At 38.7% G+C, this 16,288-nt stretch overlaps 1 protein-coding gene across 7 annotated transcripts in view; it reads left to right on the plus strand.

The window, feature by feature from the left end:
• LOC150038951 (estrogen-related receptor gamma) overlaps positions 1-16,288 on the plus strand; it is a 540,901-nt gene that overhangs the window by 362,029 nt on the left and 162,584 nt on the right. The window lies entirely within an intron of this gene.

Raw genomic sequence — 16,288 nt, forward strand, 5'->3', positions numbered from 1 at the left:
AACTTCAAGCAGTTTACATCAGATATGATGTTTCCTAAGGAGAGTGGAGGGTTATAATAATATCATATAGGAAAGTGACTGTGATATAATCCATACAGCTTTCATATTTATGTGGAAAATTCCTTTCACCATGAACACAGTCAAGAAAACCAGTTCCATCACAAGATCTTAGCATATATTCATACTCTGCTTTAACAATTACACGTCTTTGGAGCTGAAGAGTACCTATCTAGCAAGTATAAGCTATTGAGTTCAAATCACTCTACCACATATATAAATGTTATAAATTATGTGTTATATATAGTATATTATATATTACTTTGTCAAATTATAACTTGGCTGAAATTATATGTTATATATGTTGCAAGTGGATCAGCAGAAGTGCCAAAGCCTTTTGATGTTGTTCATACAATGTTCTTTTTTTCCATGTTTTTTGGTGATCCATGATTTTAAATTCAGGGTTTCATGCATGGTAGGCAACTGGTCTACTAAGCTATTCCCCTTCCTCCTTGGTTCATCTTTTTATCATCTCTATAATCCAGCTCTTCTTTATCTTCCTAGTTGGACTTTAGGTTCTGTGATGCGATGGATTTTTGTTCATGAAGTTTCAGGCCTAACATATCATAGGAATGAATTTGAATGAATGGATGGATGGATGGATGGATGGATGGATGGATGGATGGAAAGTGTTGGAGGCCAAACTGTCTTTAATGAAAACTGAATTCTGGTCCTGTCTCTTTTTCTTTTGAGTTACCATCATGGCTTTCCATTGCTGCCAAAGTTTTACACAATCTATGTAGTATGGTATTCTACTGTCTTGCTTTGGTTGATTTTTCAGACCTATTGCTAATCCCAGATCTCTGAATAACCATCAAAACCATCTTCATTCTTTATACCTGCCCTCAGGTCATTGTCACCACCCAAAAGGTTTCTTTTCCCTTTGAGCCCACGCCATCCTTCTTAACCAAGTGGTCTCTCTGAAAGTGTTTTCATTTCACCTCGCTACTTCTCAATATCATAGAGCTTCTAGTGAGCTGATTGGATGATTGAGGCTTATAGTTAACATGTCAGAGCTACCTTTAATAAATGACAGTGTAGGTAAACCCAAAATCCAGGTCTTCTAATTTAAACATTTTAAAGTTTTCTTGCTACTTAATGAGCAGGCCCTTTCTTTTTAACATCAAAACTTTTCACAGGCTTAGTACTACTAAGGAGATTTTAAACTAACGTTCTACGCTTGTTTTAGCTCACAGGTTATTGAGATGTGTATGGTATCTTACAGAATTTTTTGAGCAATATGTAGTTTAGGATTTTAGCAGTCTGACATTTATTCTCCATAATTATTATTTTTGGAGAAAAGGGGTGTGAATCTACAGTTTGTTCATTCACTTTACAACCTAGGCATAGGGTTAAATTGTAGGAATATGAAACATTTAATACATAATCCATCTGCTCAATAGAGGCATAGAATCATGAGCGTATACATTAAAAAAAACCACTGTGTTTTCTAGGGAGTCAGCAGAGCTAGGAATATAGTTTCTGTGAAGTGTTTACCTGGCACGAGCAAAGATCTGGGTTCCATCTGCCAAACTGAAAAAAAAATTCCTTTTTAAAAGTGAGATTGTAGCCAAACATGGTGGCTCATGTCTGTAATCATAGAAACAAGGGAGAGTGAGAGCTGAGGATCACAGTTCACAATCAGTCTGGGCAGGAAAGTCAATGAGACTCTTAACCCCAGTTAGCCTTCAGGGAACCCAAACTGGAAGTGGAGCTGTGGCACAAACCTGTTAGAGTGCTATCCTTAAGCAAAAGACCTCAAGGACAGCCCCCAGGTCCTGAGCAGAATTAGACCCACAGTCTTAGGTGAAGGTCAATGAGCATCAGAAAGCCTGGTTTGAGGAGGAGTGAGGCCTAGCTGAGTTTTTACTGATGAGGAAGAGTTGCCAGATAGTGAGACCAAGGACAGGGAGGATGCACTCAGAGAGGAGAAAAAAACCTTGTTGAGAAATCAGGTTCACAAAATGAACTGCAGAGCCTGAAGCATTAGTTGTGTGAATAGAAGGTTCGAAATTCCCTTTTCTGCTAACAATGCCATCTCGGTAGTTCAAGGTAAGAAACATTTGGAAAGGGAGCAGTGAATTTTTGTGTGAGGGTGTGTGTGTGTGTGTGTGTGTGCTTGCACATGCCCATGCCAGTATAATTTGAAATCAGGGCCTGAGAACTATCCTTTAGCCTTTTCACTCAAGGCTAGCACTCTACTATATGAGCATAACTCCACTGTCATAATTTTGGTAGTCAATTGGAGACAGGACTATTAGGATCTTTTCTGCTCAGACTAACTTGAAATTGTGGTCCTTCTATCTCATCTCCCTGCATCGTAGCTAGGATGATAGGAGTAAGGCACTGGCTTAGGGCATACTTGCCCAGCTGAAGTTAATTTTAAATTGAAGTTTCAATGTAAATGCTCTTTGTAGGTAGATTCTTAGAAATGGTTCATTTTGCCTCCTCAGTGTGTTCAGGCAAATTTTGTGCTTTACCATGTGAGTGATCCTCTTAATCGCTTTCATTCTACTTTGAAGATAGTTCTCAATAATGTTTCTCAAGCTGGCCTCAAACCTGGCTTCCACTTCCTGGGTAGCTGAGATTATAGGCTTGTGGCTCAACACCTGATTTTACTCTTATTCTGTAGATTGTGCTTTATAACCTACCACATTTTACTTTGTGTGTCTATCCTTGTAATTGAACCCCATATTAAAGTGAAATGATTCTTTTGTTCACATTTTCCAAAGCTCATTTTTGTTTTCTTTCTGCTGTCTCCCAAGACATTTCCTGTTTCATTTCAGAACAGGTTTTCAGAGCACATTGTGCTGGATGTTCACTGCTCATGGCTGTAATCCAAGCTGCTGAGGAAGGTGAGATCTGAGAATTAAGGCTTGAAATCAGCAGACAAATCTGAGAGACTCTTATCTCCAGTTTTTAACCAACAAAAAATAAAAATAAAAAGGTAGAAAAGGAGATGTTGCTCAAATGATAAGGTGTCTGAATTGAGTAAACAATAATGTGGAAAAGCTTAAGGCTTTAAGGGCAAATCCTATTAACTTGCACATACATTTGAAGTAAAACAAAAAAAGCATCTGACTTCAGTCCTGTTAATGCATGACAACCACCCAAGGGTGGCTTGTTTGTGAAAGCCATTTTATCTTGAGCATATTTTAGGGAACAAATGAAGAATGAAGTCACATAGGGTTTTCTTCACTTTGAAAATATGTTAGGAGTTACTTTAAATTGATGAACACAAGTATTTTGACAAGTTTTAGAAAACAATACAGAAGAAACTATATCATTCAAGTCATTTGAATAGTTTGCACTCTGGCTATAATTTAGATAACATTCTGCCTAAATGACTGAAATCTGGCCTGGCGTGGTGGCTCACAGCTGTAATCCTAGCTACTCAGGAGGCTGAGATCTGAGGATCAAGGTTCAAAGCCAGCCTGGGCACAAAGGACCAGAGACTCTTATCTCCAGTTAACCTCTAGAAAAAAAGGGGAAGTGGGGCTTAGCTCAAGGGTAGAGTGCTAGCCTTGAGCTGAAGAGCTGAGGGACAATGCACAGTCCCAGAGGTATGGTGGTAGAAGTGAGCTGAAGAGCTCAAGTACAGCACCCAGGCGGAGTTCAAGCCCAATGACCCCCACAAAAAAAAAAAAAAGACAAATCTGAAGCTTGCAGTGGGTTCTGCCTATAATTCTAGGGTAATTGCCTCTAGTTTTTGATGTCATTTCTGAGTCACTGTGTCTTTGAGCTTAAAAAAAGAAACAACAGATCTTACTATTCCCAGGCTTTATCCAGGGCACAAGAATCAATGGAAGTGTCTGGAAAAGCCACATAATTTCAATCAACCTGTTCAAAGTTCTGTTTAAGTCATGTTGATTGAGATAAAATTTACATGTAGGCTAAACTTGTAATCAAAAGCTTCTATCAGTATCTAAAACTTTTTTTTTCATTTTGTATTGTAGGCCTGTGAATCTTTATGTACTGTTGCCTTTAGAGATAACAAATTTTCACAGACTTAGAAGGTAATAAAATACATTTAGCACTAAATCTTTACTGAGTCTAGTTTAATCTTTCTCTAATGCAGAAAGCACTTTATAATTTTATAGCCCTGCAGCCTCATTATTATGAATGCCAGTTATTATATTGGGTAAAGAGAGAGGACAGGGTCCATCAAAGGATGTACTTATGAAATCTTAGATGGAAAAGGGTTAGTGTATATTTATCCATATACATCTCCCTACTTCCATGCATGCATTTTACCCCCTCTTTTCATTTCTCCAAGTTTTCTTTGCATTTTCTCCCCATGCTTCTCTTCCTTTTTCTGAATGTATACATCACTCTCCTGAATTTCCTTAACAAAAACCCAATTTCAGGCTTTCTCGGTGTGAAGACCATGACAAAGTGATTTTATAGCCAGTTTTGAAAATGACTAAAACTTGACAACAATTGTGTTTTATGACAATCTTTGCTTTTATGTCCCTGGCCTACTTTTATATCATCAGTTTTTTTTAACCCCCAAATATGAACAATTCTGTATCTCTGCATTGGCTGAAAACAAATCCCCTTTTCCAGGAATACATTTTAATGGAAGACAGTCTGGTTCTCTTAAGTCACCAGAGCCTTAACACTTTAACTCTATAATATTCAATTTCTCACTCACTGAGAACCAAACCCTTTTTTTTTTTTTTTTTTTTAGTGGTCTGTGTTCATAAAGGTTGGGGAAGAATTAGTATTATGGAACTAAACCAGATTAAGGGGGAATGTGAATTAGATTTGGTAACAGATGGTGCTGTGGAAATTACAGACTCTTCGCGAATGGCTGGGACAGCAGCTTGCCTTCGCTCTCTCTCTCCTGTTCGCACACTTGATAGACGGGTATAAATCACAGCAATCCTGTCTTGACAGCCAATTTCAAGAATTTGATCTGGTTAAAGACATGGCTTTCCTGTTCAATTCACTGAAATCTGCTTCTATTTTATTTTACTTTTTTTTTTTTAAATCCAGCATCTTGTCATATTTAGAAAAGTGGTCTCACCTGACTCTCCTTAATGAAATTTTTCTTAATTACTATTTTAGCTCTTTAGTGTTAATTACTTTTTCATTCAGCCTGAATTTTCCTAATATAACTGAGGGAATTTTTTCCCCTTTCTCCTCCCCACCCCCGGCCCAGACTCATTTTGTTTTTTAATTCACACATATGTTTCTATTATTTTCCCAAAATATGCCTTCCATTGTCAGAATTTACTGTCAAAGGCACTATTTAGTAATTTGAAAATCCTAATTACCAAAATAATGATCATAAAGAGACTTTAATGTGATAAGATCTCAAATCAGAAAAAAATTAAGATGTCAGAAGCAATCACTACATATAGCAATTATTTTGACAAAATCGCATTAAAAAGTAAATAACAAGGGTTGGTAAGCTCAGTGATTTTTTAAAAAGGTTTTTATTTTCACATTTTCATGTAGATTCAGTTTGCTTCTGGACTGCCCTTGGAAAGATCCCGGAACTAAAAAGCTGTCTCCTCCTGACACAGGGCCTCTAAATGAGTGGCTAGATATTGAACAAATTGCATGGCCCCTTTGCACACTGGCCCTGCAGTCTGCACACTCAGGAGACAAGTCCTGGGGTTGCCTTTTACAAATCCACGTGTGGCATTGGACTCCAGACATATCAAGGGAAAGGAAATAAGAGGAGAGGGAAAAATCACTCCAAAAATGAAGAGAAGATTCTTTGAGCCAGCCACTAACAGTTGGTAGAAATGAAGCCTCCTACTGGCAGTCAAATCAAATGTAGTAACAACTCAAAGGCTCCCTGCTGCTTGCTGACAGCGTGGTGTCCCAAGCTGGGACAAACATTCACTTAAACACTGATTGCAGCGAATTGCCCTTTCCACCAATGCCTCTCACCAAATAAAATAAAAGAAATAACAAAAATAATAATAATGAGCCCCAAAGAGAAGCATTCCTGGAAAAACAAAACAATGGCAGGTCTCCTATCCCTTAGCCCCTCCCAGCTGTTTGTATCTTTGTAGCCATTTCTTCATTGAATGTAGTTGTGGTTTCACTACAAAATGTGTAATGATTCACACACACACACACACACGTGCACACGCACACACATGTGCACACACACAAGCCCTCAAACATGAACAAATGCACACACATATGTGCAGACACAAAGTCACAGGCGTGCACACACACGCACACATACACACACAACCTATACAAATGGGTCTGCTGGGTGACTGAGTGTGTTTTTATGCCAGATTTTGCTTTCAGAGTCTTAATCATCTTACTCAGGGGTCAGAGCTTGTTGTTGTTTCATCGATCATGAGGCTTGAACTCAGGGCCTAGGCAATGTTCCTGGGCTCTTTTGCTCAAGACTAGTGGAGCCTCAGCAGCTCCACTCCCAGTTTTCTGGAGATCAATTGGAGATGAATCTCATGGACTGGCTTTGAACCCTAATCCTCAGATCTCAGCCTCTTGAGTAGTTAGGATTACAGGCGTGAGCCATTAGCAGACACCAGTCAGGGTGGTTTTTGGTTTTTTTGTTTGTTTGTTTGTTTTAGTAAAATGTATACTTTTAAGAAATGGCATTAGCTTTGTCGGGAAGCAAATCCTCTTATTTTACCCATGAGGAAAGTAAGGGATTGGGGGGGGTGAGGGGATGGGCAGTAACTTGCCTTCCCTTAACCACTGCTAAAGCCAGGGAGAGAATCCTGACTTCTACTTTGTCCAAAGCTGTCAGAAAGCTGGGTTTCCTGGGCAAAAGAGATCACAGAAAAACTCTGTGAACTGTGGAAGTCTTAGTCCTTTTATTTTTAATTGAAATCACTTATTTAGAATGATAAGTGAGATTTAGAAAAAGCTTTTTCTTTGGTTTTGTCTTTGGACCTCTGAGTGGGCCTCACAAGAAGCCAAACCTCTGATCTGAACTTCTAGCTCTCTCGTGGCTTCTCTTGACTTCCCTGGATAGCATCTCCCACTGCCCAATAATCCCTTTTTATAAAACCCATCCCATCACAGAATAAATTATTAGTCCTTACCTTCAAACTGTAGTTTCTGTGCTTTAGCTTCATCTTCGATTCAGACAGCTAGCTCATGGAAATGTTTTAAAACAGTGCAACCAAGAAGAATCCCCAGCCCCCATTTGCTCTTCTGCTTCAGCTGAACAACACCTGAAATGTCCCCCCCCCACTCTCCCCAAATCTAATCCTAACCTCTGTTATCATTACTTACCTAAGACCAGTTGCATTGGCATGCAGATGTTAGCTATTGAGATTAAGCTGCTAAGTGAAAATTATATAGTTAACTATTGTCCAGCAGTTATATCCATTATGGCCCTCTTCTGATAGAGAAATTCTTTTTTTTTTTTTTTTTTGCCAGTCCTGGGGCGTGAGCTCAGGACCTGAGCATTGTTCTTGGACTTTCTCAAGGCTCTACTATTTGAGCTTCAGCACCAATTCCGGCTTTTTTCTATGTATGTGGTGCCGAGGAATCCAACCCAGGTCTTTGTGCATGGTAGGCCACACTCCTAGCCTGAGTAATTCTTTTATCATGATTTCTCCCCGGCATTTAATTCACCCAGTGTCAGAGTAGATTTTGGAGTCCCACACTAAGAACACTGAGCAGTCTCTATTGGGTAGCTGCTTTATGGGTAATTGCAATGGCTTTTACAAAACATTTTCTTAATGACTGAAGGGTGGCATCAATATTCTAATCTCAATATCCTAACAGCATTCTTCTTTCCAGTTTCAGCATAGCAAAGAGAAAGGGAAAGAAACTCAGGCACCCTGGGCTTTCATTGACCTGGATTTGATTTGTGAACTCCGTCACTAGAGTATGTGGGGGAAAGCATCTATATTCGACTGTAAAGATCAGTTGCATAGACTTTCCATGAGTTGAATGGCTGTTTATTTCTTCTCTCACGAGAGATGCCATGAGAAGGTCTTCATTTAGCTGTCAGTCTCCTGTTGTGCTGACTTCTCTTCCTCTCGCTCCTTGACTGCTTGAAGACAGAATTGTCTGGACACAAGCAAACTTTATTGATCCATATTTCTGTTTGAAAGACTAGAGATTTGTAGAAGCCAGAGACTATTTCTTTCCTCTAGAAAGCTAACTGTGAACAGGGCTGCTCATGGCATAGTAAATCTCTAAGATGGAATAAAATGTTACCTTCAGCATATATTATAGGCTTCCTTTTGGATGATTTATCTTAGGTAGTTTTTCTTTTCTTTTTTAACCTTCCATGACCCTTTCTTTTTCCTACCAGCAGCCCTGGGCTATTACCTTCTTCTCTAGACACAGGGACATTATTTGGGTTGACTCTAAGGCATGCTATTTGAAGGCCCTTCTGCTCCCTGTACTTTTGGTTTCCAGGAGAGTAACTTGTATAAACGAAACATTGCCCTTTAGTGTCGGAGATAAAATGCTTGTTTTCCCCTCTGCTATGCATCAACTTACTGATGAAGCAGAAAGTTCTCTGGTAAGATCTGCAGGTGTCATATCATCGGATGGTTGGGAGGACATAGTTAATTAAGCTGCATTAGGGCAAATATACACACTTGTTAAAAACACTTAATTTGCTTCCATAGTATTGATTCCATAGCAGAAGTTTGTTTAAACTGAATGGTATTTCTCCCCCTACTGTTACAGTCCTTGAGTACAATCTGGATAATAGCTAATTGCCACCATCAGTTAAATATCATCTTCGTTATAAAGTCATGTCGTAAGAATTGATTTGGACTTGGCAGTAGAGACCAGTGCTCCCTTCAAAGCTGATGTAGATGATTAGCTAGAGTTTGAAGCAGAATCATGGTTCATATAAACTGTGTGTATTTAATGGACTTATAGCTACTCTATTACATGAGTGCCCATTATATTAAAGAAAAGCTCAGATGGTTAATTATGCAAAACATCATGTATGCAATTACCTAGCATTATTATGCATTTAACAGTTTTATTGATTTGCCAGTAGCTCACTTACTGTATTTAGAGCCATAAACAAGAGATGCTCACCCTTACATTGAGACAGGGCCAGGAGAATAAGCTGAGGATAAATGACTTTACTAAGCACCTATATATCAGATCAAATCATTATATACAGAAACTGTCAACAATCACAATACACAACACCTTGTGATATCACAGGACTGGTTTCTTTTCCCATTAATAAAGTTTATCAACCAGGAAGCTTAAAAACATCACCTAGCAATAGAAATGGAAGCCATTGTGTCTTTCAACATCTAAAATTGTACAGATAACCTCCCAAGGTGATAAGTGGTATATAGAAAAAGGGATAATGATGTTTCTGACTATACAGCCTAACAGACACATATTCACCCCACCCCAGACCTTATTACAGTTGATATTCTCCTTAGCACATCATTCTAGTCATTTTTGGGTGGGGGGCTTCATTGCTGTGAACCAATAGACTCCAAACGTTTTTTGTTGTAAGTACGACAGCAGGATTCTCTGGGCATTCATAATGTCCAGTTGGGAGACTAACTCATCCTGGATGAACAGAAATTTAGAGGTCACCAGCAAGCACATGAGAAGTTAGTGCTTAAATCAGAGTAGTTGGTAAACCTGAAGTCAGAATCAAGTTGAAGAAGACAGGATCATTGAACTGTAGGGCCCTGGAAAGAGATAAGGAATCAAAAGGAAGTATTTCCTAATAAGGATTTAGTCATGAGGTGTAAATTCTACCTCATGGAGCACTTTCCTTGAAATGCCTATCCAGACAGGAGGTGAAAGTAGTTAAGCAGTCCCTTCTTGTTATAGTTTTCTTTTTTTTCCCTCAGTGTTTGTGTGTTTGTGTGTGTGTGTGTGTGTGTGTTCTTACAGGAACAATGCCTTAAAGAATTAGGAGACCTTTTAGCTGGGAAAAGAGCTCAAATTCAATTCATTTTCTTACAGGGCTATCCTCTTGTCTCCACAGTTCATAGCCACATCTCTTGTTGGCAACTAAGGCACTGCCTTGTGTGTAAATGTGTCCTCACTTCTGCTTCCTCTGGAGTGTATAGGATAACAGAAAGGGTCACACAGGATTCTTTGGATATGCTGAATATCCAAGTGGGAGGCCAACTTTCCTGGATTAACTGGGATTTAGGGGTCACTAGCACATGGGATTCAGTATTTAAATCAGGAGAGCCGTTTAATCCGAACAAGTTGCAGAGTCTTTTGCAATAAATGTGTAAATGGTTTTTGCTCAAGAAAAGGAACAGCACTGAGTTGGGTGCTGGTGGCTCCCTACCTGTACTATTAGCTACTCAGAAGGCTTGAGATCTAAGGATTGAAGTTTGAAGCTAGCCAGGGCAGGAACGTTAATGAGACCTTTATCTCTAGTTAACCACCAAAAGTTGGAGGTGGAGGTGTCACTCAAGTGGTAGTATGCCAGCCTTGAGCAAAAATGCTAAGGGACAGTGCTCAGGCACCATTATAGGTACACATGCATACATACCCCCCCCCCCTCTGACATACACAATGTAGCAACACTGAATAAGCATGATCCTATTATAGAGAAATATGTTCTGTTCTAATAGATAGACTCCAATGTTTTCCAAGATGGCCTTAAAGTATACATAAATGTGTACATGTGCATATATGTGTTATGTGTTTTTATCTTTCAGAGATATGGGTCAAGATATGAAATTCTTCCTTCACCATTAATAATCTCCTTCTATTGGGTTAACCAGGCAGACCTTAAGATATTTCTCATTAAAAAAAAAAATCCTTTCTCTTCCTTCCCCAACTAAGCCAGTGTACCTTAATGCAATGATGATATGTTACACCCAGCAGTTGTCAAAGCATCGTATTACTGTGATGCCGTAATGACACCCTGTCTCTGTAAAGTAGTCATGTTTTCTCAAATCACATGTTGCACCGTTGATTTCTGACATGACACTTCATTCGGTTGCTTTCCCTTTCTTAGGCATCACCATTCTCTGACAATAGCAGCTGGTGCCCATTTTGCTACTAAGTGATTCACATTTTGCCACTTTACTAGAGTGCAATTAATTGAAGGGAGGGGGGAAGCTCATTGTAAAGTAGAAGCTGGAAGTTGTAACTCAGGCTGCCATGGTTGCTACCTGGGGGGTACAGGCTCTGAAGCCTGAACATGGGGAGCTGGAGCTTTAATCCCGAGGGTTTTCCTCTGAAAGCATTTACAGGAAAGGAAAGCAAAAGACAGAGAAAGAACTATAGGCTACTAAAAGCTTTATGCTTTCTATTTTGTTTTATTTAAGTAGATAATCAAGCACAGGATTGGTGGTAGAGTTTATGATCTATTTTTCCAACCCTTACCTACAGTGAGAGGAGCTGAATTTGCAACCATGCAATTTTATTGGCTTCCAGGTCTTTTCTATAAGACACATTGAAAAAACATTTGCAAAACATTTGGCATTTCTGATAATAGTCACCTTTACAAGACCATCAGGATGACAAAAGCAAACAAAAAAGTAATGACTTCTTGAGTTGATATTAATTTAGCCTGTATAGGCTATTGATGTAAGTATAAGAGAAGTTTCAGTGGATCTAAACACTCAAGAATATATAATGAGACTGTATATATTTAGAAGAATTGTTTCACTTTTCTTTCTTTGAGACAGTTTCAATACGTAGCCCAGGCAGGACTACATTTCCCGCCCCTGCAACATTATTTTTATATTGGCATTTAACAAATCAAAATCTTGGCTAGTTTTGTGTGGTTGTGTCCATCCTGAGGCTTGAACTCAAGGCTTGGGCTTGGCCTGAGTTTTTATTTTTTTATTTTTTTGCTTCAGGCTAGCTTTTCAGCATTTGAACCATGGCCCCACTTCCAGTGTTGTTGCTTTTTGTTCATGTTGGTTAACTAGAAATAAGAATCTCATGGACTTGCCTGTCAAGGCTTCTTTTGAGCCTCGAACTGCAGATCTTGAGTGGCTAAGATTATAGCCAGGAGCCACCGGTGCCCAACTTAAGTATTGGCTACTTTTAAATTTTGCCTTTGAAATGTACACACTGGACATTTACACATGTGTGTGGAAATTCTAACTCACACCAGTTCACTCATGTTCACATATTAACCTGGATCTAAGTAGAATCATTAACAATAATTAACTTGATGATAATTATAATATAAATTGAATGTCAGGTTCCTGATGATCTTGTTTTCCCTTATAGCAGCAAGTTAATTGATTCTTATTCTTTCTCTTATTTCTCATTTAAATCTCAAGAATTGTACCTTAAAAATGTCCATCCCCTAGGAAGTTTTACTTGATTGTTCATATCTAGCACCAAAGATAAATTTTGCCCTTACAAACCCTTAGGCAAGGCTAGAAAACACATTTTGTTTGTTTTTGTGCTCATTTTTAGTGCTAGTACTGGGATGTAGGTGCTGTCCTTCAGCTTTATTTTTGCTTTTTTTTTTTTTTTTTTCAAGGCAAGCCCTCTAACATGTATGCTTTTTGCTGGTTAATTGGAGATAGAAGTCCCATGGAATTTCCTGTCCAGGCTGGCTTTGAATCTCAAGCTCCTGAATAGCCAACATTACAGGCCTGAGACACCAGCTTCTGGCTGAGGAAACACATTTTTAAGTTGAACAAGATACTTAGGATTGTTTGAGAATATGTCTTATTAAACTGCATTAAAAATAGTTCTTAAAACACTGAAATTTTAAGGAGGCTGTTACATTCATAAAATTTAGTTTCTTACATTAAAATGAGGTTTTTGAATTATTAAAAAATGTTTCCAGTGATAAAATTTAAACCCAGGGTTGTGTTTGTCTGTAATGGATAGGTTGTCTCCTACTAAGCCCCATCTCCCCCTACCTTTCGAAATGATGCTTTTGATCATCTGTGTTTCCTTCAACTTATTCTTAGGGTATTCTGTATATTCACAAATTTCTAGAAAACAGCTTGTTTTGTTTTACCCTTTTCATCAGCCTTTTAAAATAAGAAAATAAAAGTCACCTGGATTGAGCGTTTATATAAATATTTCCCACACATTTCAACACAAGTTATTTTTATTCATTTCTTTCTTAACCAAATTTAGACTTTTATTAATCCAATGTGACCTAAAATTTCTGCATTAACAGCACAATGTGAAATTGGGCTTATTCTCTTCAGCTACAGATAAAGCCATCATCTTGAAAATGGCTCTTTCTGACAAAAAAAGTGTTCTTTTGAAATAAAGTCTTATTCACTGCATTCCTCTTAGAGTTAATGTGAATTTTAGTGCCTCTAATTTTAGATTGAAGTGAAGTCTAGAATAAAAACCCACCAGCTGACAATTGAATTTATAGATAGTTGTGAATATTTCAGGCTTGAATAATAGAGCTGTAGAATTTCAGAGACAGAGCGAAAGAGAATTAAGGCTAGCTGTAGTTTTAGGTTCTAATGTCATGGTGTCTAGGAAGTGCTCAGTAGAGTGAGCTAAGTAGTAATTAGGAGACAACTGTGTGCTTTCAGAGATTCTGTTTAGGTGTCACCAGGAACTATGGGGAGGTAACTTACCAGGACAGGGCTGTTGGTCCTTTCTTACTGGGTGCATAGTGAGGGAACTGCCAAGAAATGACAAGTCAATTTGTGTGAATAAATTTTGCAAAAATATCTCTACTACTGTTTGCTCAGCTTATTATTATTTTAGTTTTTGTTTAAATCAATGAGTACCATTTGGATCTGTCTTGGCTTTGAGCCATTTCTACTCTGGAGTAGAACTCGGAGTGTGAACTGAATTCACATCCCATCTCTTCTAATTCTTTAGCTGTCTTGCCTTTAAGTTTCATGTCACGTGAGACTTAATTCCCTTAAAGATTACATCATGGATCGTAACCATGTGGAGAATGAAGTTTGATACCTGGCATGTAAGAATCACTTGATAAATAGAAGCCTTGCTAGTATTTACTCCGGGCAAAAAGTATCATTAAGAAGGTAGTTCATGGTGAGAAAAGAAGCACTTACAACCTGCGAACAAATCTAGCTTACTTCATTCATTTATGGTGAAGTGGACAGATCTCAATGAGAAGATATTTCCAGGGTTGCCAGCACTTCTGTGGAAACTGTTGTCCAAAAGGTTCTCGTTCGCATCCAGGTTATCGCAGAGCAAATAGACTGACATTTTGGATGACACAGCTGATAGAAGAGTTCCTCATTTTCAGAGACTTGAATAACATGCCTTTGTCACATGCATTTGGAGATATTTAGCAAATAACTGTTACATAAATGAGAGGGTAATTTCTGGCTTTTTTTTCTCTTAAATGGAGATTCTGCAAATATTAGAAATCCATGAGAAAAAGCTTGGGTGGGAGGGGATGAAAATTAAGGAAGTAAAGAAAGTAAGTGAATCTAGAGGTGGCAGGAAATGAAGGGCTGGTGAGGGGGGACAGAGAGGAACCCAGAGAAAACTGTGTATGTTTTGTGATCCAGGGGAGCAAGGCAACTCTCCTCTGGGGCACAGGGGTAGGGGAGGAGAAAGGAAAAGAATGAAGAAGAAAAATGAAAAAGTAACCTTGCAGACAGATGGTGAAAGAGTTAATTGTCATCGCTGTGAGAAATTCAGTGCCAGGGAGAGGAAAGGGGAACAGCCATGGTTTAGTAGCCTAATAACTTCTAACTCTAGCCTAAGATCATAATGTATGTGTGAGCAGTCCGGTAATTATAAGGTAATAAGTGAAGTGGTGGTATAAGAGCTCTAAATTAAAAGGAATTCACAGGGCTGCTGTAAGTCAGTGCCGATCCGATTTCTTTCAAACGTTGACTTGAGGAAAGTGCTTAGCCCTGAGTGCAAGCAGGGAGACAAGGAGAGCGATCTATTAATTACAACACTCATTAGCAGTGACGGGTACAAGGCAGGAGATGCTGGGGGGGGGGTGGTCGTCAAGGAGGAAAGAGGATGCTATAGTTCGGGCTGGTTGAGGGGAAGACTTTTTCTTTTGCTAGCTCTTTGAGTACAGGCCAAACCCAAAGAGGTGGCCACAGGGAAATCATTTCCTGGTGTTTTTTTTTCTCCTTCCTCTTTTTGGCACACTCTAATAATACTGCGAGACTTCAGGAAGTGGAGCTCAGTTTCCACAGTGTTTGCCTTCATGTTTGGCTTAGGCGGGCAGAAATTCCTGATAAGAAGTTCCTTTGTGTTGTCTTGGTATAGAACAATGGGGCAAGAGTGGTCTGGAAGAAAGCCTGAGGTCTTCGCAATGGTAAAACATCACTCAACTTAAGAGTGGGAGAAGAGCCCCAAAATTCCAATGAATAACCATTACACAGTGGGTTTCCTTTAAATCAACCTTCCACTGGGAAGCAATCATCTAAGTCTCTCTCTCTGTTATCACTTCTTCCTTCTTTCCTGGGCTCTTAGAAGGTTCTTAGAGGGTTTGTGGAAAGTGGCTTTGCTTTATGGCTAGGATGATACACCAATTCTATCTTTGCATCTAATTACTTTTTGAGAAATTCAATGGCTTGTGGATCCAACAAAGAATGAGAAGCAATGTGTTTCTTCTAGATATGAGGAATATTATGTCACCTGAGATACTTCATCTCCGAGGGATCCGATGTTAAAAGACAAAAGGGAAAGCGAGAGAAGGGAAAGAGGGGAGGGAAGGGACCATCACGACAAAGTTTGCTACATTTCTGCACTACTAAATATGATGTGTGAGATTTATGACTTACTGAAGGCTTGGATGGCTTTTAAAGATTCATCTCTTAAATAATGGCAGATCACAGGTAAATTTGCACACACACGTACTCACACACTCACACCTTTGCACAAATATATTGATCAGTGCTAGTGATCCATTCACAAAGCTTTAGGGCCTGAGGAAGTAATCCATAAGTACCAACTGGAGTTTTATATTTGATGTTTTTATATATTGTGAAATGGCTAGGAAATGGGGCGATTTAAATAAAGAAACGACATGATTGAGGATATATTCCCGATGTGCTTCAGTTAGATCAATAAAAGACACAGTTATGCTATGGAAGCATGCTGACAAATAGTAATTACAGAGCTGAGCATCATCTGTTCAATCTTGAAATAAAAGTTTGGTTCTGCTCATAATAAAAATGCATACAGCATGAGAAAGTGGAAAGAGAGGTGGAGTGAGGATAAATGAAATTTTTAGAAATGACATGGGCTTTGCCAATCACCATCTCTTCTATTGATAAATTTAGAATCTAGATTTAGATATTGATAGTTATACTCCATGAGAAAAGGTAAAACAAAAGCAATGGGACCCTCTAGAGCTTTTCTTGATAGTTTG

This window comes from Megascapheus bottae, unplaced genomic scaffold, assembly GCF_031878675.1.
Source record: "Megascapheus bottae isolate mThoBot1 unplaced genomic scaffold, mThoBot2.hap1 H_2, whole genome shotgun sequence".
In the NCBI taxonomy this organism is placed as follows: Eukaryota; Metazoa; Chordata; class Mammalia; order Rodentia; family Geomyidae; genus Megascapheus; species Megascapheus bottae.